A 23,074-nucleotide genomic window follows, 5' to 3' on the forward strand; every position below is an offset into this window, starting at 1 on the left:
ACGCGCCCTTCCCTAGATAGACCGGAAGTGGAGACTGTACGTGTAGAGGGGGCGCTGGTGCAGGTGGGGGGGCTCAGGACGTGCGGACTGCAAGTATTGGTAATGTGTGGCTCTGAGTCACGGCGTTTAATGTACAGACATGCTTAAAGTTTGTGAACCCCTCAGTTTTATCGATATTTCTGCATAAGTTTGACCGAAAAGTCCTTAAAGAGAACCAAATCAAATATTACACCTTGTCATTATATTATTTTAGGAAAATTAACCATTATCATGTTTGAAAGTGATAAAAGTATGTGAACCTTTAGAACTAGCAGAAGTTTGGAAGGTGAAAGCAAAGTGGCATTTTTAATCAATGGGATGACAATCAGGTGAGACTGGTCGACCTGTTTCATTTAACCTCTTCCTAAAGGGGCAATATTTATTTTTAATCTTTTTTTTTACTGGTATTTTTGCAGTTTTGTTTTGTGTTTTTTTTTTTCTCCTTATGTAACTTAGAGAGAAAGAAAATTATTCAAAAAATAGTGTGAGCCAAATGTAAAAGTTTATTGAAAGTTCATCAAAAAGTACATAACACCTGAATCTAATAGAATAAAAACAAACATAAACAACCCATCCCAAAAAATAACGGGTGCGACCCACTCACAGGGCAATATGATAATTAGGTATAAGAATACAAAAACTAAGACTATATGACCTCTCTAAACCAAAAAATGCTAAAGAATATATGATAATTATAACCATTAGTAACAAAAGGATAATGCGGCATCCTGTCTACATATCAGTGGTCAAAGTAAAACGAGGAGAGGCAGAATGGAGACATGGGGCAGAATGGAGACATGGTGGCAGGATGGCAGACAGGGGTAGGATGGAAGACACGGGGGCAGGATGGAGACAGATGGGGCAGCGTCATGTGGCAAGATGGAGACGGAGCAGATTCATTGTGCAGGATGGAGACACATGGGGCAGGATGGATACGATGGAGGATCATGGAACACGATCATGGGACACATGGAGCATTGGGGGAGATCATATGGGGGCAGAATGGATACTCATGAGGGCAGGATGGGAGGACATATGACTGGAGCCAGGAATGAGATACACAGAGGGCCAGTATGGAGGATATTACTACCATAGGGGCTAATTAAGGGATATTATTACTGCAGCGTAGTATTTGTTTTATTTTTTAAGGATACTGTTTTAAATGGGGAGTGTGGTCCTGTTACTGTGCAGAGCAACACTATGTTGCCTTTTTTTCTTCATCTGGTGTAGTGTAGAAGATAGGTGAAAAAATTAAGTAATCTGTTCTGTAAGCAGAGCTCTAGATAACTGTGTTATTTCCTGCAGAGACAAGCCCTTGCTGAAAGAAGTCACGGCGGTCTGTGCTGGATGAAGATGAAAAGCGAAGATGAAGGACTTCACCTAGAGATGTCACTGGTGAGTCGGTCTAATACCTGTACACTGACACTATACAATGTATACTATATACAGAGTTCATGTGTATATAATCACTGGTGATCACTGTATTACCTGTACACTGACACTATATACAGAGCTCCTGGGTACAATGTCACTGGTGATCACTGCATTACCTCTATACTATGCACTATATAGTGTCTGGTCATGGTGTGATGGTATTTGTCCTTTGTGATATTATTGGTCATTTTAAAAATTGAAAAATAAATAAAAAATATACCTAAATTGTATTGCATATTTTAAAAAATGTTTTACTCCTGTCACTTGCACGCTGAAGTCAGCTGCCGGCTTCAGAAGAGGACGCCGTGTGGCGGGGAGTTGAAGGGAGGCAAGTATTTATTTATTTTTTTTTTAATCCTGTAGTACACGGTGACCATACTAATATATGGATGACTAGGAACTGTGCAGTATACTATAAGGAGGACTATGAAGAATGCATTACATGGAGGACTATGAGATGCAGGGCTGCCACTAGGAATTTCGGGGCCCCATACTGACAAAATTTTCGGGGCCCCCTTGAGACTCCACCCAGGCCCCACCCCAGACCCGCCCCCACCCCTTGAACTGTCCACAGTCCCACTGCTCTCTCTTGGAAAAACTCCACTTCTCACCAGTCACACATTAACAGTTCCCATCACCAGATCACATATATATTTCCAGGAGGTTTTGTTTTGGCCAAAATATTTTTTTAATCTGCCACCATGACAAGGTAGACTCTTTTGGCCGGGCCCTACTCTACTTGTATCCTATTAAACATTTGTTAAAATACGCAATATAATTAGGTATATTTTTATTTATTTTTCAATTTTTAAAATGACCAATAATATCCAAGGGACAAATACCACCGCACCATGACCAGACACCATATTACCACCACGTAGTGACCTATAATACCATATACAAGAAACAAATACCACCACACCATGTCCAGACCATATATTACCACCACAGTGACTGAATAATATCACATACAAGGGACAAATACCACTGCACCATGTTCAGACCACATATTACCACCACACGGTGACCAATAATACCACATACAAGGAACAAATACCAATATAACATGACCGGACCACATATTACCACCACATTTGTGGGTAGTGCGCTTCTCTGATCTAAGATCGCCCTGACTTCCGGTCCTGCACACTAGGTTCACAATGTGTTCCAGCAAGCGCTCCAGCGCGGAGACCGGAAGTCATTCTTTTACATCCGGGTCCGACCAACAGTAGTGGAGAAGCACTGATATTTTCCCACTAATGAAGCGCTACATCCAATCGCATCTCTGCAACACATATTTAAGGCACTACCTCTGGCCTTGTCTATCACGACCCCATAGAAGAAGCATTTGCGAAACAGCGCTGTCGGGGTGAGAGCATGTGGCAGCCGTATCTCCTGCTCTCTGCACTTTAGAGGTAATCTTCACTTTCCTTTCCTCTACTTTGTTTTTGATACAGTACAGACCAAAAGTTTGGACACACCTTCTCATTCAAAGAGTTTTCTTTATTTTCATGACTAAGAAAATTGTAGATTCACTCTGAAGGCATCAAAACTATGAATTAACACATGTGGAATTATATAATTAACAAAAAAGTGTGAAACAACTGAAAATATGTCTTAGATTCTAGGTTCTTCAAAGTAGCCACCTTTTGCTTTGATCACTGCTTTGCACAGTCTTGGCATTCTTGGTGATATTGATTCCTTCTTCCCATGTGTATAACCTTACATTTATCATTGTTAAACAGCATCTGCCACCTTTCAGCCCAAGTTTCTAACTTATCCAGTTTCCAACTTGTAGCAGAATACTATCTTCTCTTGTATTGACTGCTTTACATAGTTTGTATTATCTGCAAATATCGATATTTTACTGTGTAAACCTTCTACCAGATCGTTAATAAAAGAGAATAGGTCCCAACACCGACCCCTGCGGTACCCCACTGGTCACAGCGACCCAGTTAGAGAATATACCATTTATAACCACCCTCTGCTTTCTATCACTAAGCCAGTTACTAAGGCCTGTTTCACACATCCGTTTTACTACTCAGTCGAAATCCGCTAAAAAGGCGGAAACCGGATCAGCAGGCGGATTGGAAAAAAATGGGTGGCACCGGACCGTTGTTTTGACGGATCCGTGTAAGGTAGAATTTGAAAGGAACCGTATCTGGAATAAGGAGAGAGAGAGAATATTTTTTTTCAGCCGCCAGAACCGAGTTTAGGGTTAAATTTCCAGCTGACTCAATTCCTCCGGGCATGCGCCCTGTGAAATGCGGATCGGGTCGGGTAAAAAAACGTTTAATTGTCCGTCCGGCTATGTCGGCGGACGCCAAAATTTTGGCGGATCCGTATAAAAATGGATCCAACGGATGACCATCCGTCAAGATCCTCTGGTAATGCAACTCAATGGGAAAAATTTTTTTTTTTGCAAAACGCCGGATTTTGACTGATGGTGACAGACGGATGTGTGAAACAGGCCTTACCCATTTACACACATTTTCCCCCAGACCCAGCATTCTCATTTTGTGTACCAACCTCTTGTGTGGCCCAGTTTCAAACGCTATAGAGTCCCTAAATATAAGAAATAGTGGATTGTCTATTACATTACTTAGTTTTCTTAGAAATCGTGGGAGTATGCCATCCGGACCCAGAGATTTATCTATTTTAATCTTATTTTGCCAGTTTCACATCTCTTCTTGAGTTAGATTGGTGATCCTTAATATAGGGTTTTCTTTGTCTCTCGGCATTTAATTTTCCACCGAGAATACCGTGGAGAAGAAGGTGTATAATATATTAGCTTTTTCCTCGTCATCTACAACCATTCTTTTCTCACAATTTTTTAAGGGGCCTACACTTTCACTGTACAGGTAATACAGGGATCACCAGTGACATTAATCACAGGAGCGTTGTATATAGTGTCAGTGTACAGGTAATACAGTGATCACTGGTGACATTGTACACAAGACCTCTGTATATAGTATACATTGTCAGTGTACAGGTAACACACTGACTCGCCAGAGACGTCTCTAGGCGAAGTCCTTCATTTTCGCTTTTCTGTTGTGAACACTCTTCACCTGACTTCTGAGTTTGGGCTCCCTCTGGTGGTTGCTGCGGGTAATGGAGCTGGTCAGGTTGACAGAAGTCAATCACCTGAAGAGGATGATTGGAGGTCAGGTGTTACAGACTGGGAAGATTTAAGTCAGCAAGCTTCCCTCAGTTGTTGCTGGTGATTTGGTTTTCTTCCTGTGCATTTTGAAGTCCGCTTGCCCCCTGCTTGGTCCTGCATCGCTCAGATAAGTTATTTGTTTGCTGGAATCTTTTTGCATTTGATCCAGTTTTTGCCTTTCTCTGCTTTCTGCTTTGCTGTGTGGGTTCAGCATTGTTCCCTGCTGGGACCAGTGCTGGCCCCTGTTCCACATGCCACAGCTTATGTCAGTCTGTTCAGTATTGCTAGTCCCCTGTTATATCAGTATCTTTTGCTTTGCTTCCAGTTCACACCAGAATGCTGATCTAGTGGGGGAGAGGTCGTGTGGCCTCAGTGCCTAGCTTATTCCCCGGCTATCCTCCTCGGTGACCTAATCATAACACTTTGCATCTTCATCCAGCACAGACCGCAATCACTTCTTCCACCCACGGCTTGTCTCTGCAGGAAATAACACAGTTATCTATAACTCCGCTTGCAGAACACAATACTTAATTTTTTTCCCAACTTCTACACTACACCAGATGAAGAAAAGAAAGGCAACATAGTGTTGCTCTGCACAGTAACAGGACCTTCCCCCCCATTTAAAACAGTATCCTCAAAATATAAGATAAATACATCACTGCAGTAATAATATCCCTTAATTAGCCCCTATGGTAATAATATCCCCCATCCTGGCCCCCCGTGTATCTCATTCTTGGCACCAGCCATTTGTTGTCTCATCCTGGCCCCATATGTTCTCCCATCCTGCCCTCATGAGTATCCATTCTGCCCCCATACGATCTCCCCATCCCGCCCCATCTGTCGCGTGATCGTGACCCATCTGTCGCGTGATCGTGACCCATCTGTCGCGTGAGCCTACCCCATCTGTCGCGTGAGCCTACCCCATCTGTCGCGTGAGCCTACCCCATCTGTCGCGTGAGCCTACCCCATCTGTCGCGTGAGCCTACCCCATCTGTCGCATGATCCTGCACCATGATCCTGCCCCATCTGTCTCCATTTTACCACATGATCCTGCCCCATCTGTCTCCCATCCTGCCCCATCTGTCTCCCATCCTGCCCCATCTGTCTCCCATCCTGCCCCCGTGTCTCCCATCCAGCCCCCGTGTCTCCCATCCTGCCCCCGTGTCTCCCATCCTGCCCCCGTGTCTCCCATCCTGCCCCCGTGTCTCCCATCCTGCCCCCGTGTCTCCCATCCTGCCCCCGTGTCTCCCATTCTGCCTCAGGCCATGTGTCTCCATCCTGCAGCCAAAACATATTGCGGCTTACCTCTTTCAATAAAAAGAAAAACTTTCTCCTTACCTGACCGCATTCCTGCGGCGATGTTCCCTCCAGGCATTTCAAGTGCGGACTCGCCGGCGAATGACAATGACGTCATACACCGGTGATATGCGCTTTGACGTCAGCTGTCAGCCTCCAATAGGCTGGTGACTTTTAGCTATTACCATGCGGGCCCGAACGGCAATAGAGTTTAACTGAACCTGCGTTTCGGACGTAGGTACGGTTTCTGCACCGGCAGAATCCTCCTGCTAGGGCCCGATGAGCAGAAGAGATGGGGCCCCACCCGGCCCTGTTGATACCTATCGGTGGTGAAATAAAAAAATCTGTTTTGCACTTGTCCTGGATCCGGGCTTTGCTCTCCTCGCGCCTGTCCGATGAACTCTGTTGTGCTCCACTTCTGGCCTTACAGATGACCCTGTGTGATCCCTTGTGATCTTCTGCCTGGGCCCTACTAAGACATATACCGGTGCCTTGGTATTAAGACTTTTAAGTGCTCTGGTCCCCTGTCCATCTGCAGCCACCTAGACCTCTGCTACCCATTAAGGGTCTCTTGACCACCTGCGCTATCCAGTACCTCTGCTACCCTTTTCCCGCTTTCCTTACCTGCTCACCTTGGGCTTTGAGGATTAACCTCATTCGGTGAGCCTAGCAAAAATGGAATGGTGCCTTTATCTATTTACTTTTCACAGACTTCACAAAAGTTTTCACAAACTTTTTTGGCACATAAAATCATGTTCTAAATTCTCCTACTGACTCACAATTCTAGAATGTAATAAATTACAGAGCAAATTTCACTCTCTTAAACTTTAGGATGCGACCGATCCATTATCCCCCGAAATAAGAAGTCAGGAAAAAGCAAACACAGCATGGATCAGTGAGTTACCCTTATACTAACTAGATGGATAAAAATTTGCTGAAGCAGCGATTTATCAGTGCAATTGCTGTATAAATGGTGTTGTACCACTGACAACGCTTTGAAACTGATGTGAAGAGACACATTGCTTGCAAATTATAGACAGTTGGCTGGCGTGCATATCCTCACTAAAATACACTCCTATTTAGGGCACATTCCTCATGTGCTGAACTCTTTCTTTGTAGCCACAGCTGACAGGTTTTGTAAAACTCAGGGAAATGAACAACATTGAAAAAAAGAAGGAAGGGGGTGTTCATAATATCTCAATGAATGTACTTTTTATTTGCTGAAGTTTTTTTCTTTACTGCAATTAGGGGGAAAAAAGTAGTTTTACGCGAACACATAAAAATTTCTGAATTTTTCAACTGTGTCCAAAAATAAGGCAGATTGGTAATGAGTTCAATGAGAGTGTATGCTTGTTATAGGAGTACACACATAGTTCTGTGTTTGCTTGTATTAAAGATTATACTGAATATATATTATATATTCTGACTATGCAAACACATCAGTCCTGTCCTTAGTGAAGATAACATCCCAAATAAATAATAGAGACAATTCTGTAGGAAAATATGAGGGAAATACGTAACTCCCCAAATAAACCAAAGCAAGCTGAAAGAACATTTGTTGCCATAGTTGACTTTTGTGTAGAAGGAAACGACCAAAGCCAACATCCAAAATTGATTAAAACCTGGAATTTAATTCTTTAAGTTAAAAATATGTAACCAGTAAGATTCCAAAAACAAGAGTTATCAATATCGCTTCCATGTTTCAGACACAACTGTCCCTTAACCGTAGCATTTACTTTTGCATATAGTAGTTTTCAATGTATTTTCTACTATGAGTGATGAAGGAGATATTAAAGAGGACTTGTCACTTTCTCAAAAATTTGGTTTACATAAATTGTAAAAATCCCTGACCTCTCCTCATTTGTATGCTACTCTCCATTTTGTGATGCACCGTTATATTGCAGAGATATTTAGATTTGTTAGTTTGGAGCACAGTACGTGAAATTTCTACTTGCAGAACAACTGGGCGGTTCTTCAGAGTTTTCTCTAGGGGCGTGCACTTTCACCCATGCTCCCAGATGCTGCCAATCACAGCTTGGTAGCTGATCTAGCAGCCGCAGTCTCTGCCTAGTTGTAATTGGCAGCATCTCCGAGAAGAGTGAAAAGTGCACAAACCCAGAGAAGACTCAGGAAAAACACCCAGTTTGACTACAAGCAGAGGTTTCATGTACTGATCTCCAAAAGCAACAAATGTGAATATCTCTGTAGTGGAGCGACGCATCGCAAAACGGAAAAGAGCGCTATATTCGGGTGAGCTCTGAGATTTTTACAAGATATCTTTTTTTTTTTTTTCTTTCAGGAAGTAACGAGTTGTTTTTAGAGTGATCCATGGACTTTATTATTATTATTATTATTATGCATTTATATAGCGCCATTTATTCCATGGCGCTTTACATGTGAAAAGGGGAAATATAGACAAGTATAATAAACATGTGTAAGAAAAGGGACATACAAGTACATAAGGAGAGGGGACCCTGCCCGCGAGGGCTCTGTCTACAGGGATGGGTGAGGATACAGTAGGAGAGGGTAGAGCAGGTCGTGCGGTGGTTCAGTAGACCGAGGATCATTGCAGGCTGTAGGCTTGTCGGAACAGGTGGGTCTTCAGGTTCTTCTTGAAGGTTTCCGTTGATGGTGAGAGTCTGATGTGTTGCCGCAGAGAGTTCCAGAGTATGGGGGAAGCACGGGAGAAGTCTTGTATGCGGTTGTGGGAAGAAGAGATAAGGGGGGAGTAGAGAAGGAGATCTTGAGATGATCGAAGGTTGCGTGCGGGTAGGTACCGAGAGACCATGTCACAGATGTATGGAGGAGACAGGTTGTGGATGGCTTTGCATGTCATGGTTAGGGTTTTGAATTGGAGCCTCTGGGCTATAGGAAGCCAGTGAAGGGCCTGGCATAGGGGGGAGGCTGGGGAATAGCGGGGAGACAGGTGGATTAGTCGGGCAGCAGAGTGTAGGATGGACTGGAGCGGAGCCAGAGTGCTAGAGGGGAGGCCAGAGAGTAGGAGGTTGCAGTAGTCGAGGCGGGAGATAAGAGCATGCACTAGTGTTTTTGTGGTTTCATGGTTGAGGAATGAGCGGATCCGGGAAATATTTTAGAGTTTGAGGTGGCAGGAGGAGGTGAGGGCTTGGATATGTGGTTTGAAAGAGAGAGCAGAGTCGAGGATCACCCCAAGGCACCGAGCGTGTGGGACTGGGGAAATAAAGCAGCCATTGACATTGATGGATAGGTCTGGTGGAGGGGTAGAGTGAGATGGGGGAAAGATGATGAATTCTGTTTTGTCCATGTTCAGTTTGAGAAAGCGAGCAGAGAAGAAGGCTGAGATAGCAGACAGACATTGTGGGATTTCAGTCAGTAAGGAGGCGAGGTTGGGTCCAGATAGGTAGATCTGCGTGTCATCGGCATAGAGGTGATACTGCAAACCGTAGGAATCTATGAGCTGTCCCAAGCCAAAGGTGTAGATGGAGAATAGTAGGGCTCCTAGGACAGAGCCTTGAGGAACACCAACAGACAGGGGGCGAGGTGAGGAGGTGGTGTGTGAGAGGGAGACACTAAATGTTCGGTCTGTTAGGTATGATGAGATCCAGGATAGGGCCAAGTCTGTGATGCCAAGAGATGAGAGAGTCTCTAGCAGGAGGGCATGGTCTACGGTGTCGAAGGCAGAGGACAGGTCCAGGAGAAGGAGGACAGAGTAGTGTCGCTTGCTCTTGGCGGTAAGTCGTTAGTGACTTTAGTTAGGGCAGTTTCAGTTGAGTGATGCGGTCGGAAGCCAGATTGTAACAGGTCAAAGAGGGAACAGGAGGAGAGGTGGGTGGACAGTTCAAGATATACATGCTGTTCCAGTAGTTTTGAGGTGTAAGGGAGAAGAGATATCGGCGATAGTTAGACACAGAGGATGGATCAAGGGAGGACTTTTTGAGGATGGGTGTGATTGAGGCATGAGGGAAAGACACCATTTGTAAGTGAAAGGTTGAAGAGGTGTGTTAGAGATGGGATGAAGACTGTGGCCAAGTTAGGGATGAGGTGAGACGGGAGTGGGTCGAGGGCACAAGTGGTGAGGTGTGATCTTGACAGAAGGGTGGAGAGCTGATCTTCTGTCATGGTGGAGAAGCTGGCTTTTGCAGAACAGAGCAGGATACGACATGATGTGGCCGTCTGTGTCTGGAGAAAAAGGATTGTATGTGGAGGAACAGTTGTGACGAAGAGGTGAGATGGCTGGGAAGGATGGAGGGGGAAATGACTAGTTCCTTACTGGGTGGAGGGATTGCAGGAGTTAGGGAGAAATGGAGTAGTATGGGGGTGGTAGTAAAAAGAAGGTGAAACATTGTTGTGGTGTTATAGTCCGTTACCTTACAGTCAATTCCAGTCCAATTCTAGTCTAATTAAGAGTACTTAGAAATATGTACTTTGAAATATGGATTTTGAAGTAGATGGAGCCAACTACGTCTGGAGAAGACCCATGGTGCTGAATATATGTGCAGCTAAACACAATCAGCTGTGAGTGAAAGTGGGGTGTGGCTGCCCAGGCCAAATGCACAAAGTTAAGCAAAGATCATAAAAAAGGGAAGGGGTTATACAGACCACTTAGATGTGTGGCAGAGATAACAAGAATGGAGTACAATTATGGATACAAGAAGATGGGTAAACAATGCATACCATATGAAAATACAATGCAGTTCACATGGGGCATTCAGGAGCATGGGAGAGAGGGGGAAGAGAGGGGTGGAATTTAGCAATGCATACCATATAAAAATACAATGCAGTTCACATGGGGCATTCAGGAGCATGGGAGAGAGAGGTGGAAGGGTTTGTCCATTACTTTTGAAATCTTTGCAGGAGGTAGGGATTAAGAAAGAAGTAAAGAAGGCAGGCTGGCTCACCCCTGGAATCTCCAGCCATTCAAGCCACTCAGATAGTCTCCACTGGGACTGGAAATTATGACATCACCTGACCCTGCAGTCAATCCGTAGCCTCAGTAGTAAGGTGCCTGGTAAGCCATCAAAACATCATTATACCAGAAATAATAACACTCTGATTATCAGTCATTTGACTGCTAAAGGATGCTGATTGACTGAAGGATCAGGTGACTGGTGCTTATGGCATAATTTCCTGTCCATCGGACAATCAGTTGGACAGGAGCCCATTGAATGTACAGTTTTGGAGATTACAATTGTAAGTTTTGGGTCTTACTTTCTTTTATATTCCTTCTTTCTGTAAAGTTTTCTAAAGTAGTGAACAATTTACCCCTCTAAGAAAGAAATTTTGAGTTTCGTTTTTAAGATGTAAACTGTTGTAAAAAATACTTTGCAGCATGATCCTTCAGGTGAGTCCCAAATTTAAATTATTTTAAAAGCATGAAAAATAATTAGGTTTGTGTCACCATTTTTATTTCTCCGTCGATGGAGTTTTGTTTGTTTGGCTTGGTGTTTTTGTGTGTGGGGAGTTGTAGTTTTTATTGGTACCATTATGGGATACATACAACATTTTGATTGCTTTTTGTAGATTTTTGAGGAGAAGTACATTGACTAGAGTTGAGCGACTTTTGTTTTTTTAGGGTCGCGTTTCGTTTCGTGAAACCCGACTTTTCCAAAAGTCGGGTCGAGCAAGATCGTCCGATTATAGGGAAAAGTCGGGGTCGTCACGAAACCCAATGTAAGTCAATGGGGAATAAAAGTCGGCAGTGAGAGGAGGACAGGAAACACACATACAGTGCCCATTTGAATGCCAAAAGCATCAATTCTTCTTACTTAAGCTTGTCAACCTTAATTAACTTCATAATACAAGTTACGCACTGAAAAATGGGGGTTATTTGGCTAAAGTTGTGGGGGGGGGAGGGCTGGCTCCAGGTTTTCATGTGCCCTGGGCGAAAGAGCGCCCCTTTAACACATACCACAACTCATCATGCTCCGATACGGCAGAGAAATAGCGGTATAGTACAATGAAAAATACCTCACTTTTTACATCTCATGACGAGGCCCATCTATTTCTCCATACAAAATCATTGGTCCCATATAATGTTTGAAACAGTATATGATGAGCTCCACATAATGCTACAGTATATGTTGGTCCCCATGGATGAAGCTCCACTGTCTTATGGGCCCAAATAATGCTCCAAACATAATGGGCCCCATTTCTAATGCTCTAGTGTATAATGGGCCCTGTAAATGCTGCTCCAGTGTCTGATGTCCACCTTTGGAATGTTCCAGTGTATGGTGGGCCCCATCTATCATTCTCCAGAGTATAGTGCTCCCCAAAAATTGCTGTCCCAACATTGAAAACAATCAAATAAGTCTCCTCGCTAGGGAATCCCTGTACTTGTCTGGACTCCTCGTCGTCCCCATCTTCCATCTCACTGCACAGTATTTCAACTTTGCAAGTGCTGTGATCCTGAGCAAGCAGGGGGGGCCCACTCGTTGGCGACGGCACTGGCACAGGGCCCCTGATAGTACGGTGGTGTGTCTGATGGCGGGTGGGCCGAACCTGCACTTTCATCTGCAGCTTCCTCTTTGTCACCGTGTAAGATGGAACTGTATATGGGAAGGGTAACCTGAGTTTCATCAGGGTCAGATTCAGGTCGTGTAGCGTGCGAGGGGAATGTAGTGGTCTGGGTCAATGTACCAGCAGATTCATCGAGCAGTGGCTGGGCATCAGTGCACTTGTGTCGCCCCCAGGAGTACGGTCGCCACAGTGGCATTACCTTCTTCCTAGGGAGTGTGATGTCATGCTTGGGAGCAACGAACGATCTCTCTAGCAGGTTAACTGATTGGGCGGCGTTATTCCCACGAGTCATGACCCTCCAAACAGCGTTCATGAAGGCAAAGTGTTTGTTTTACGTGGGCAGTATGGTTGCAAAGCTGAACCTTAAAGGAATGTCCAGAAGGGCACCACCAGGAGTGGAGCCTACGGTTAAATTCGACTCCACCTGGGAAACCTCAACCATGCCAGCTACAGAACAGATGCACACATTGCAAGCTTAATTCCGTTAACGAACGAGACTCCGTCATGCCCCGCGGTCCGAGTCCGGCTTACTAGAGGGACACGTGAGGCTCTGGCACATGAGATTGGCCAATAACTGGTGTGTCATGCCCTTACATGTCCGTGGCTGCATGTGCGCTACACTGAAAAGGCCAGCGTTTGTCGCTTACAGGTGCAGATAACCCGCTGAACAACGTTAGTGATGGGGATCACTGATTACAATTATTACCCGCGAACAATGATTTCCCAGTAAGTGCAGGTCAACCGCAGTTCCGGAATTTGGCCTAACCGTCATTCCTGAAAAAATGAAAAACTTACGTGTGCAAACCACAGGTGCTGTAGCTTGCTTAACAGCTCGCCAGCCGTTCTCACGCCCAGGATTACACGTGATTGCACAAAGGTGAGAAAGGGTACCGTATCCCAGATAACATGTATGGATAGCGTACACATTCAAAATATATGTCTGTACATCAGGAGGCAGGAAGACGGTGTTAGGCCCAGTATGGATTGCACGTGATTGCACAAAGGTTAGAAAGGGTACCGTTTCCCCGGATAACATGTATGGATAGCGTACACATTCAAAATATATGTCTATACATCAGGAGGCAGGCTCAGGCGGTGTTAGGCCCAGTATGGATTGCACGTGATTGCACAAAGGTTAGAAAGGGTACCGTATCCCCAGATAACATGTATGGATAGCGTACACATTCAAAATATATGTCTATACATCAGGAGGCAGGAAGACGGTGTCAGGCACAGTATGGATTTGACGGCCCAGACTACACAGCGGAGGAGCAGGGAGAGGTAAAGATTGCAAATGCTGGGGCCCTGCCCAAGCAAGGGGGGCCCACTCGTGGGCGTCGGTACTGGCACTGGGCCCCTCATAGTACGGCGGTGTGTCTGATGGCGGGTGTGCACCACCACCATCAGAGACACTTGATTGCACTATGAAGGATCCTGTGCCAGTGCCCGCTCCCAAGAGTCAGCCTACCCACCTGTCCAGGGCAACGGCACTCGCACGGTGTCGTGCGCTAGGTGGTGACCCCGGCCATGGGGGGGGAGGCAGCACAGTTAGGGAGTTTTAGAAAGTGGCACATGTTGATGTTGGACATTCAGCTGATGCAAAAGGTGAAATAGGTCAAGTCCCAGGAAGAGGTGGACCAAAGCAAGCCATTTTTCTGTCACCCTATGTGTCATCAGGGGAAGGTGGGACAAAATCCTTGGAAACCCATGCGTGGTTCATTTTAATGAAGGTCAGATCATCCACATTTTGGGTTGACAGATGGGTCCTTTTTTCTGTCAGGATTAGAGTTGAGCGATACCATCCGATACTTCAAAGTATCGTATCGGATGGTATCGGCCGATCTTTAAAAAAAGTATCGGTATCGCCGATTCCGATACCGGAAGTCCCATTCAAGTCTATGGGACTTCCGGTATCGGAATAAGAAAAACCCTTTCCTGCCCTTGTACAGCCTCTCTGGGGTCTGTACGGGCCTTTCGGGGGGCTGTGCCGGCCTGCCAGGGGGTCTGTGCAGGCTCCGGTGGTCTGTGCCGGCCTGCCGGTGGTCTGTGCAGGCTCCGGGGGGCTGTGCCGGCCTGCCGGGGGGCTGTGCCGGCCTGCCAGGGGGTCTGTGCAGGCTCCGGTGGTCTGTGCCGGCCTGCCGGTGGTCTGTGCAGGCTCCGGGGGGCTGTGCCGGCCTGCCGGGGGGCTGTGCCGGCCTGCCGGGGGGCTGTGCCGGCCTGCCGGTGGTCTGTGCAGGCTCCGGGGGTCTGTGCAGGCATCGTCCGATGGGACTACAAGTCCCATCGGGCGATGCCTGCTACCATGACAGTGATTGACACATTAGCCAATGATGGGACAGTAGTAGTCCCATCATCCGGCTAATGTGTTAAATGTAAAAAAAAAAATAAAAAAAAATTACATGCTACATTCATACTACATACTACATACATGCTACATTCATACTACATACTACATACATGCTACATTCATACTACATACTACATACATACTACATATATACTACATGCATGCTACATATATACTACATGCATGCTACATACATACTACATATATACTACATGCATGCTACATACATACTACATATATACTACATGCATGCTACATACATACTACATATATACTACATGCATGCTACATACATACTACATGCTACATGCATGCTACATACATACTACATACATGCTACATATATGCTACATACATACTACATATATACTACATGCATGCTACATATATACTACATGCATGCTACATACATACTACATATATACTACATGCATGCTACATACATACTACATGCTACATGCATGCTACATACATACTACATACATGCTACATATATACTACATACATACTACATATATACTACATGCATGCTACATATATACTACATACATACTACATATATACTACATGCATGCTACATATATACTACATACATACTACATATATACTACATACATGCTACATACATACTACATATATACTACATGCATGCTACATATATACTACATGCTACATACATACCACATACATACTACATACATGCTACATATATACTACATGCATGCTACATACATACTACATATATACTACATGCATGCTACATACATACTACATGCTACATGCATGCTACATACATACTACATACATACTACATGCTACATACATACCACATATATACTACATACATACTACATACAATACATTCATACAATACATACATAGACATACAGTACATATAACATAGAGTAACATACTTACCAATACTTGTCACATTGTTCCCCGAAGCCATTGTCGTCTACGGAATAAATATTAACATAACAAACCACAAAAATACTCACCCACGATCCGAAGCAGTCCACGAGTGTGTCCCACGACGATCTTGGGTAGAGAACTGCAGCATCAGCTGATGCTGCCGTTCTCTACGGGCTGCAGGAATCCAATGACGGAAGGTAGGTATCCTTCCGCACTGTATTCCTCCGCCACTTAAAAAAAAAAAAAGTCCCTAGTCTCACTTTATGCCATTGCTGTGTGGGAATTTCCCACACAGCAATGGCATAAAGTGAGACTAGGGACTTTTTTTTTTTTAAGTGGCGGAGGAATACAGTGCGGAAGGATACCTACCTTCCGTCATTGGATTCCTGCAGCCCGTAGAGAACGGCAGCATCATCTGATGCTGCAGTTCTCTACCCAAGATCGTCGTGGGACACACTCGTGGACTGCTTCGGATCGTGGGTGAGTATTTTTGTGGTTTGTTATGTTAATATTTATTCCGGAAAGACAATGGCTTCGGGGAACAATGTGACAAGTATTGGTAAGTATGTTACTCTATGTTATATGTACTGTATGTCTATGTATGTATTGTATGAATGTATTGTATGTATGTAGTATATATGTGGTATGTATGTAGCATGTAGTATGTATGTAGTATGTATGTAGCATGCATGTAGCATGTAGTATGTATGTAGCATGCATGTAGTATATATGTAGTATGTATGTAGCATGCATGTAGTATATATGTAGCATGTATGTAGTATGTATGTGGTATGTATGTAGCATGTAGTATATATGTAGCATGCATGTAGTATGTATGTAGTATGTATGTAGCATGTATGTAGTATATATGTAGTATGTATGTAGTATATATGTAGCATGCATGTAGTATATATGTAGCATGCATGTAGTATATATGTAGCATGTATGTAGTATGTATGTAGCATGTATGTAGTATGTATGTAGCATGCATGTAGCATGTAGTATGTATGTAGCATGCATGTAGTATATATGTAGTATGTATGTAGCATGCATGTAGTATATATGTAGCATGCATGTAGTATATATGTAGCATGCATGTAGTATGTATGTGGTATGTATGTAGCATGTAGTATATATGTAGCATGCATGTAGTATGTATGTAGTATGTATGTAGCATGCAGTATGTATGTAGTATGTATGTAGTATATATGTAGTATGTATGTAGCATGCATGTAGTATGTATGTAGCATGTATGTAGTATGTATGTAGTATATATGTAGTATGTATGTAGCATGTAGCATGTATGTAGTATTTTTTTTTTTTTTTTTTAACATTTAACACATTAGCCGGATGATGGGACTACTACTGTCCCATCATTGGCTAATGTGTCAATCACTGTCATGGTAGCAGGCATCGCCCGATGGGACTTGTAGTCCCATCGGACGATGCTTGCACAGACCCCCGGACATCAGCACAGCCCCCCGGCAGGCCGGCACAGCCCCCCGGCAGGCCGGTACAGACCCCCACAGGGTGCACAGCCCCCCGGCAGGCCGGCACAGCCCCCCGGCAGGCCGGCAGAGACCCCGGGCAGTCCACACAGCCCCCCGGCAGGCCGGCACAGCCCCCCGGCAGGCCGGCAGAGACCCCCGGAAGGCCCGAAATGACGGCGCATCATGATGCGCACACACCGCGCATCATGATGACGTCAGGCCGTCAATCAACTGAACTTCCGATTCCGATGCCGAATTCCGATATTGAAAAAATATCGGAAGTCGGTATCGGAATTCCGATACAGCAAGTATCGGCCGATACCCGATACTTGCGGTATCGGAATGCTCAACACTAGTCAGGATTGATCCAGCTGCACTGAAGACTCTTTCCGATAGCACACTTGCAGCTGGGCAAGCGAGCTCCTGTAAGGCATATTGTGCCAATTCAGGCCAGGTGTCCAGTTTAGCGGCCCAATAGTCAAAGGGGAATGACCTGTGTGGGAGAACATCGATATGGGAGGAAAAGTAGTTTGTAACCATAGTTGACAACTGCTGTCTCCTGTCACTTTCCATCGATGCAGTATTACCAGTTGTGTGAGCGGTACTTGAAAAATCAGTCCACAACATTGTCATGAAACCCCTGTCTCCAACGCCACTTCTGCTGTGTGCACCACGAACACCTCTGCCAAGCTGCCCCCGGCCCGTACGGCTCGTGTGAGAACCATCACCGCTGCTGTGTCCTGGGAATGCCTCAAGCAACCGATTTACCAGAGTTGCTTGTTTATTAGCCAATATTAGGTCAAGGTTCTCCTGTGGCATGATGTTTTGTAATTTGCCTTTATAGCGTGGATCCAGGATGCTGGCCAACCAGTAGTCGTCATCGTTCATCATTTTGGCAATGCGTGGGTCCCTTTTTAGGATCTGCAAGGCATAATCTGACATGTGGGCCAATGTTCCCGGTGTCAATGATGCACTGCGAGTGCTGGTTGGAGGAGCACTTTCTGGCAAATCCACATCCCTCCAGTCACGCACAAACCCTGTACCAGACCTTGCCATGCCAACATTTTCACTTTGGCAATGTGGGCGTTCAAACCCAGTGTACGCGGATGAGAGACTGAGTACTTTCTTGACCTACTCATAGTGTCTGGGAGGGTGAGCTGGACTTGAGAGCTGCATATGGTGGAAGTAGCGGTGGACAGGGCGGACTGAGAGAGGGTTGATGATGGTGATGGAGTTGGTGTTCTTTCTGATGGCCTAGAATCAGTCTTTCGTTGATATAACAGTGGGATTCCCTGACTGCTGTGGCCTTGCAACGACACCTCAACATTTGCTGCTGTGCTAACCGGTGGGCTTACAGTGGGGGAAACAATGTAGCGTTGCTGACTACCTTCGTTGTGATCAGTTGCACATGTGGCACTTGAGGTTTGGTGTTGTGTCCACGCTTGCAAGTGCATGCTGGTTAAATGTCTAAGCATGCAACTGGTATTCAAATTTTTCAGATTTTTCCCTTGGCTAAAGGTCTTTGCACACTTCTTACAGATAACCTTGGCCTGATCATGAGGATTTTGGTCAAAAAAGTGCCACACTGCACTCTTCCTACTTTGGCAGACATTTTGCGGCCTAGCACGCTGTGATCTTTTGACCCTCTGGACAAGCTGTCCAGCAACTCTTTTGATGTTTGGAACCTGTCTTTGGAGTGCTCCGGGCCTGCCAGATAACAGCTGTTGCGATGTCGATGTCTGCTGTGGATGCTCCTCATCTGAGCTATTGGAAGCAGCACCCTCTTCCCCCAATGGATGCCAATCTGGGTCAACAACTGGGTCATCCATCACCTCCTCTTCTATGTCATGTGCACCTTCCTCTGTGTCACCGTGTATGGTGGTATAGTGTGCCTATGTCACAGGCTCGATGGCACAGCTGTGACAAAAGTGACGAGAGGATAAGGGAGATTTTGAATTTCTGCACACACTTGTGGACACTGGACACTTTTGGATTGTGTGAGACCCAATGAATATCTGAGCGCTATGTGACAGGCTCGATGGCACAGCTGTGACCAAAGTGACTAGAGGATAAGGGAGATTTTGAATTTCTGCACACACTTGTGGACACTGGACACTTTTGGATTGTGTGAGGGCCACTGATATCTGAGCGCTATGTGACAGGCTCGATGGCACAGCTGTGACAAAAGTGACGAGAGGATAAGGGAGATTTTGAATTTCTGCAGACACTTGTGGACACTGGACACTTTTGGATTGTGTGAGGCCCACTGATATCTGAGCGCTATGTCACAGGCTCGATGGCACAGCTGTGACAAAAGTGACTAGAGGATAAGGGAGATTGGATTGCTTTTAAAAAAGCAGTTTGCAGAGCAGTGGGTAAACAGCAATGCCAGCCTGTCAGGAAGCCTTAAAAGGCAGCCCAACAACCAACACCACTGATACACCACAATATAGCCTCCCCTTGCACTGAACACACAGTGACTGGTGTGTTGTGCAGGCCAAATCGCTATCAGCAGAAGCAGTTTTTTTTTCTTCTCAGCAGGACAAAAAAAAAAAATTGGGATTGCTTTTAAAAAAGCAGTTTGTGGAGCAGTGGGTAAACAGCAATGCAGGAATGTCAGGAAGCCTTAGAAGGCAGCCCAACAACCAACACCACTGATACACCACTATATAGCCTCCCCTTGCACTGCACACACAGTGACTGGTGTGTTGTGCAGGCCAAATCGCTAGCAGCAGAAGCAGTTTTTTTGTCTTCTTCCCTGCCTAACGCTCTCCCTACAGAATCAGCAGCAACCTCTCCCTATACTGAGATCGGCAGAAGTAAGATGGCGGTCGGCGTGCACGCCCTTTTATACCCCCTGTGACGCCCACCAAACAAGCCAATCACTTGCATGCCCTTCTGAAAGATGGTGGTGACCCCTGCCTATGTCATCACGTTGCCCACAGTGTCCGTGGATCCTGATTGGCTGAAAAAGAGCGCAAAACAAACTTTTGAAACGCGACTTTGGCGCGTAAGTCGCCGACCTCGTGGCCGACCTCATCCTAGGGTCGGCTTTCGTTTCATGAAACCCGACTTTGCTAAAAGTCGGAGACTTTTGAAATTTTTCGACCCGTTTCGCTCAACTCTAACATTGACCAAAAAACGTAATTTTTTTTTTTCTTTAAGGCATTCATCGTTCTCGTTAGTTAAATGTTTTCATAGATCGGATTTTTCTGAATGAGGCAGTACAGAAAAAAAAATAAATAAAAAAATATATATATATATATATACTGTGTGTGTATATATATATATATATATATATATATATATATATATATATATATATATATATATATATATATATATATAATATTTAAGTGTCTATTTTTGGAGGCTAAAAATAGTGCTGTTTTAAACTTGCATACTTTTCATTTGTTTAGTATTTTTCATAACTTGTATTCTATTATTTTTCACATTATATCTTAGTCCACCTAGTAGACATGAACATGTGATCATGCGTAATATATTCTGAAAAGTCTTTAGTACTGGAATACAAATCATGGTCTTTTTTAAAAACCAAGCCTAATACTTGGCTTTCCAGGTGTACCTTAGGCAGGTCGCTAGCTGCATTGAGAACCAGTCGGCACAAATTCTGTGACAGTGGTATTTAAATGGATAAAGACCAGCAAATGGAGCCACCTCTGGTCACTGCTTTTAGAGGCAATGCTGGCTGCCAAACATCTGACCTGTATGGAGCTGGCATAGCTCTGGATCCTGCTCCATACACCCCGCAAGCAATCTGTGACACCGCTGGAGTCCCAAAGCTTTAGAAATGGCTTTATAACCTTTTCCAGACTGATAAATCTCAATGACTTTGTTTCTAATTTGTTCCAGAATTTCTTTGAATCACGGCATGGTGTATGGCTTTTGACAAGCTTTTGGTCTTCTTCACTTTGTAAGGCAGGTCCTATTTAAGTGATTTCTTGATTGAGAACCGGTGTAGCAGTAATCAGGTCTGGGTGTGACTAGTGAATTTAAACTCAACTTCCCAAAAATGTGATAAACCGCAGTTAATTTATGTTTTAAAAGTGTGGGGGTTGGGAAAATCACTTTTTCACACTGCCCTGTAGATATGGATTTCTTTTTCCCTTAGTAATAAAGGCCTTCATTTAAAAACTGCATTTTGTTATTACTTGTGTCATCATTGCCTAAAATGTAAATTTGCTTGGTGATCTGAAACATATAAGTGTGACAAACAGGCAAAAGAATAAGAAATCAGGAAGAGGACAAATACTTTTCCACACCACTGTATTTGAAGTTAATGCTGATTAGTCCATTTTCTGTATGACTAGCTGACAATCTAATGTGAATGGAGAGACTCCTGACATGATATGTTTTAATGCCTGATTATTTGTACCCGTGGGAGATGAGTTACTGACGGAGCCTTCTGGCAGCTGCTTTCTCCAAGTTCAGCAATGAAAATGATGCACACGCGTCCGAATGGAACCTACATGTATATTGGTGGAGGTAAAAATAAGGAAAAATTAAAATCTGTCAGATGAATGAGTATGTATGGGCAGCTAGACATTAGTAAAACTATAGTGAAAATCTACAGATCAGCTGTTATAGTCTGGCACAAATGCAGATAAATTATTTTTGTGCATATTTATTTCCATGAATAATGTCTGTTCTTTATACAATCTGAAACACTGCATGTCGATATATCCAGAAGATATGAGAAATTCAATCAAATATTCCAGTCTGGAAAGGGTTATGAAGCTCTGACATGTCATCAAACTACACCAAGAGCCATTATCATCAAATGGAGAAGAATTGGCACAGTGCTGAACCTTCAAGGAGCAGCCAGCCTGCCAAACTTATAATTAGAGCGCAAATGACAACTTATCCAGAAAATCACATAACATCCCAAAGGAGCATCCAAAGAATTGCTGGCCTCTGAGGAGTTCATGAGTCCATAATGCAGAAATGGGACTGGAGGGAGAGTAGACAATCCACCGCAAATCCAAGGCTATTCTCAATACCTCTGATCAGGATGATCACCATGATATTTTAGTTAATATTCAATTGACAGATAAGCAGTAGTGATGAGCAAATGTGCTGGGATAAGGTGTTATCCAGGTATGCTCGTGTGCTAACCAAGTGTCTTCGGCATGCTTGAATATGTTCGAGTCCTCGGCTGTTTGACATCCACAACAAAATAGGAATTGTCTAACAAACAGGCAATACTTTTTTAGGACGATGATATCGATGGCCTATCCTTAGGATATCGGATCCATAAGGGACTGACTGCCATTAACATTGCTGATGATACTCGCGTTATATGGTTTAATTGGGACCCATGAGTCTTTTCACACTGAACCTATCTATAGGTTTTGAAGCATTTCTACCATTAACTAAAAAATACCAAGAACTACAGAACCGTCCAACCCGTGATCTATATCTTGAGGTTACACCTGTCACGTGCCCTTTGTGCCACAGCATTTGCTCAGAGGGCACTATATTAAAAGTATTAAAAGTGAAGACACAACCAAAACAAAAGTGGTCACAACCAAGTGCTGTTTCCAGGACGTCCACCTGACAGCACCATGGAGGACGTCCTCCTCCTCCTTACAGGGACAGGAAAGCACACGAGAGGTTAAAAGGCCCCGTCCCACCCCTTCCCCTCATTGTCTTTCCTGTCCCTGCACGGAGGGACATACGAGAGGAGCCCGGATGTAGTAGATGCCCTGAGCCAGGCCTGGATGGAACCTCTCTTGTACGCATTCCCACCACTGGTGCTGATACCGGCGGTACTCAGGAAGATCTGCGAGGACCGCGCGTCGGTGATATTAATAGTGCCATACTGGCCAAAGAGAAGCTGGTTTCCGCTGCTAGGAGCCATGGCAGTAGGAAACCCAGTCG

At 44.5% G+C, this 23,074-nt stretch overlaps 1 long non-coding RNA gene across 2 annotated transcripts in view; it reads left to right on the forward strand.

Annotated features, from left to right (window-relative positions):
• The window catches only part of LOC141097869 (uncharacterized), a 58,463-nt gene that overhangs the window by 486 nt on the left and 34,903 nt on the right, over nt 1-23,074 (forward strand). The window contains exon 1 of one of the 2 annotated variants that reach the window (XR_012234063.1): nt 118-368. The exons of the other annotated variant lie outside the window; for it this stretch is intronic. This is a non-coding gene — a long non-coding RNA (uncharacterized lncRNA). Of the gene's footprint in view, nt 1-117; nt 369-23,074 lie in introns of those variants that run through there. 2 annotated transcript variants of the gene reach the window in all.

The sequence above is a fragment of the Dendrobates tinctorius genome, unplaced genomic scaffold, assembly GCF_039654945.1.
Source record: "Dendrobates tinctorius isolate UK_male_01 unplaced genomic scaffold, ASM3965494v1 ptg000086l, whole genome shotgun sequence".
In the NCBI taxonomy this organism is placed as follows: domain Eukaryota; kingdom Metazoa; phylum Chordata; class Amphibia; order Anura; family Dendrobatidae; genus Dendrobates; species Dendrobates tinctorius.